This window comes from Mixophyes fleayi, unplaced genomic scaffold, assembly GCF_038048845.1.
Source record: "Mixophyes fleayi isolate aMixFle1 unplaced genomic scaffold, aMixFle1.hap1 Scaffold_145, whole genome shotgun sequence".
NCBI classification, from domain to species: Eukaryota; Metazoa; Chordata; class Amphibia; order Anura; family Limnodynastidae; genus Mixophyes; species Mixophyes fleayi.
In genome coordinates this window covers 162,501-165,000 of record NW_027445943.1, presented here as the reverse complement: position 1 = coordinate 165,000, position 2,500 = coordinate 162,501, and the positions used below count along the sequence as shown (strand labels likewise).

At 45.9% G+C, this 2,500-nt stretch overlaps 3 non-coding genes and 8 pseudogenes across 3 annotated transcripts; all 11 read right to left on the bottom strand.

The window, feature by feature from the left end:
- LOC142114491 (5S ribosomal RNA) overlaps window positions 1-68 on the bottom strand; it is a 119-nt pseudogene extending 51 nt beyond the window's left edge.
- Window positions 69-150: 82 nt separating this feature from the next.
- On the bottom strand, window positions 151-269 carry LOC142113960 (5S ribosomal RNA; annotated as a pseudogene).
- A 240-nt stretch (window positions 270-509) lies between these two features.
- Window positions 510-628, bottom strand: LOC142114017 (5S ribosomal RNA; annotated as a pseudogene).
- A 79-nt stretch (window positions 629-707) lies between these two features.
- Window positions 708-826, bottom strand: LOC142113997 (5S ribosomal RNA; annotated as a pseudogene).
- An 81-nt stretch (window positions 827-907) lies between these two features.
- LOC142114601 (5S ribosomal RNA) lies at window positions 908-1,026 on the bottom strand (annotated as a pseudogene).
- Window positions 1,027-1,107: 81 nt separating this feature from the next.
- Window positions 1,108-1,226, bottom strand: LOC142113998 (5S ribosomal RNA; annotated as a pseudogene).
- Window positions 1,227-1,468: 242 nt separating this feature from the next.
- On the bottom strand, window positions 1,469-1,587 carry LOC142114094 (5S ribosomal RNA; annotated as a pseudogene).
- Window positions 1,588-1,866: 279 nt separating this feature from the next.
- Window positions 1,867-1,985, bottom strand: LOC142114366 (5S ribosomal RNA). Its single transcript, XR_012681853.1, has one exon. It is a non-coding gene; the product is annotated as a 5S ribosomal RNA (ribosomal RNA).
- An 81-nt stretch (window positions 1,986-2,066) lies between these two features.
- On the bottom strand, window positions 2,067-2,185 carry LOC142114245 (5S ribosomal RNA). The gene has a single exon (XR_012681742.1). It is a non-coding gene; the product is annotated as a 5S ribosomal RNA (ribosomal RNA).
- A 79-nt stretch (window positions 2,186-2,264) lies between these two features.
- On the bottom strand, window positions 2,265-2,383 carry LOC142114232 (5S ribosomal RNA). Its single transcript, XR_012681730.1, has one exon. It is a non-coding gene; the product is annotated as a 5S ribosomal RNA (ribosomal RNA).
- An 80-nt stretch (window positions 2,384-2,463) lies between these two features.
- The window catches only part of LOC142114669 (5S ribosomal RNA), a 119-nt pseudogene continuing 82 nt past the window's right edge, over window positions 2,464-2,500 (bottom strand).

Here is a 2,500-nt window from a genome sequence, read left to right as displayed (position 1 = left end):
GGCCCAGCCCTGCTTAGCTTCCAAGATCAGACGAGATTGGGCTTGTTCAGGGTGGTGTGGCTGTAGGTATTGTTTTACTATTGACCTACATCTCTTATACATCTAAAAACAAGCATTGAAGGAAGCCGGAACAAGAGAGAAAAAAAAAAAGGCCTACAGCACCTGGTATTCCCAGGTGGTCTCCCATCTAAGTACTAACCAGGCCTGGCACTGCTTAGCTTCCAAGATCAGACGAGATTGGGCTTGTCCAGGGTGTTGTGGCTGTAGGTATTGGTTTTCTAATAACCTACATCACTTATACATTTTAAAACCAGCATTGAAGGAAGCCAGAACAAGAGAGAAAAAAAAAAGTACTAACCAGGCCCGGACCTGCTTAGCTTTCAAGATCAGACGAGATTCGGCTTGTTCAGGGTGGTGTGGCTGTAGGTATTGGTTTCCTATTGACCTACATCTCTTATACATCTCAAAACCAGCATTGAAGGAGGCCGGAACAAGAGAGAAAAAAAAAAAGCCTACAGCACCTGGTATTTCCTTGTGGTCTCCCATCGAAGTGCTAACCAGGCCCAGCCCTGCTTAGCTTCCAAGATCAGACGAGATTGGGCTTGTACAGGGTGGTGCGGCTGTAGGTATCTTTTTCCTATTGACCTACATCTCTTATACATCTCAAAACCAGCATTGAAGGAGGCCGGAACAAGAGAGAAAAAAAAAGCCTACTGCACCTGGTATTTCCAGGTGGTCTCCCATCCAAGTACTAACCAGGCCCAGCCCTGCTTAGCTTCCAAGATCAGACAAAATTGGGCTTGCTCAGGGTGGTGTGGCTGTAGGTATTGGTTTCCTATTGATCTACATCTCTTATAGATCTCAAAACCAGCATTGAAGAAAGTCGGAACAAGAGAGAAAAAAAATGGGCCTACAGCACCTGGTATTCCCAGGTGGTCTCGCATCCAAGTACTAACCAGGCCTGGCTCTGCTTAGCTTCCAAGATCAGACGAGATTGGGCTTGTTCAGGGTGGTGTGGCTGTAGGCATTGTTTTCCTATTGACCTACATCTCTTATACATCTAAAAACCAGCATTGAAGGAAGCCGGAACAAGAGAGAAAAAAAAAAGGCCTACAGCACCTGGTATTCCCAGGTGGTCTCCCATCCAAGTACTAACCAGGCCTGTCACTGCTTAGCTTCCAAGATCAGACGAGAGTGGGCTTGTTCAGGGTGGTGTGGCTGTAAGTATTGGTTTCCTAATGACCTACATCACTTATACATCTCAAAACCAGCATTGAAGGAAGCCAGAACAAGAGAGAAAAAAAAAAGTACTAACCAGGCCCGGACCTGCTTAGCTTTCAAGATCAGACGAGATTGGGCTTGTTCAGGGTGGTGTGGCTGTAGGTATTGGTTCCCTATTGACCTACATCTCTTATACATCTCAAAACCAGCATTGAAGGAAGTCGGAACAAAGAGAGAAAAAAAAAAATGCCTACAGCACCTGGTATTCCCAGGTGGTCTCGCATCCAAGTACTAACCAGGCCTGGCTCTGCTTAGCTTCCAAGATCAGACGAGATTGGGCTTGTTCAGGGTTTTGTGGCTGTAGGATTTGGTTTCTTAATGACCTACATCACTTATACATCTGAAAACCAGCATTGAAGGAAGCCGGATCAAAAGAGAAAAAAAAAGGCCTACAGCACCTGATATTCCCAGGTGGTCTCCCATCCATGTACTAACTAGGCCTGGCGCGGCTTATCTTTCAAGATCAGACGAGATTGTGCTTGTTCAAGGTGGAGTGGCTGTAGGTATTAGTTTCCTATTGACCTACATCTCTTATACATCTCAACACCAGCATTGAAGGAAGCCAGAACAAGAGAGAAAAAAAAAGGCCTACAGCAACTGGTATTCCCAGGTGGTCTCCCATCCAAGTACTAACCAGGCCCAGCCCTGCTTAGCTTTCAAGATCAGATGAGATTGGGCTTGTTCAGGGTGGTGTGGCTGTAGGTATTGTTTTCATATTGACCTACATCTCTTATACATCTAGAAACCAGCATTGAAGGAAGCCGGAACAAGAGAGAAGAAAAAAAGGCCTACAGCACCTGGTATTCCCAGGTGGTCTCCCATCCAAGTACTAACCAGGCCCGGCTCTGCTTAGCTTCCAAGATCAGACGAGATTGGGCTTGTTCAGGGTGGTGTGGCTGTAGGTATTGGTTTCCTATTGACCTACATCTCTTATACATCTCAAAACCAGCATTGAAGGAGGCCGGAACAAGAGAGAAAAAAAAAGCCTACAGCACCTGGTATTTCCAGGTGGTCTCCCATCCAAGTACTAACCAGGCCCAGCCCTGCTTAGCTTCCAAGATCAGACGAGATTGGGCTTGTTCAGGGTGGTGTGGCTGTAGGTATTGGTTTCTTATTGACCTACATCTCTTATACATCTAAAAACAAGCATTGAAGGAAGCCGGAACAAGAGAGAAAAAAAAAAGCCTATAGCACCAATTATTCCCAGGTGGTCTCCCAT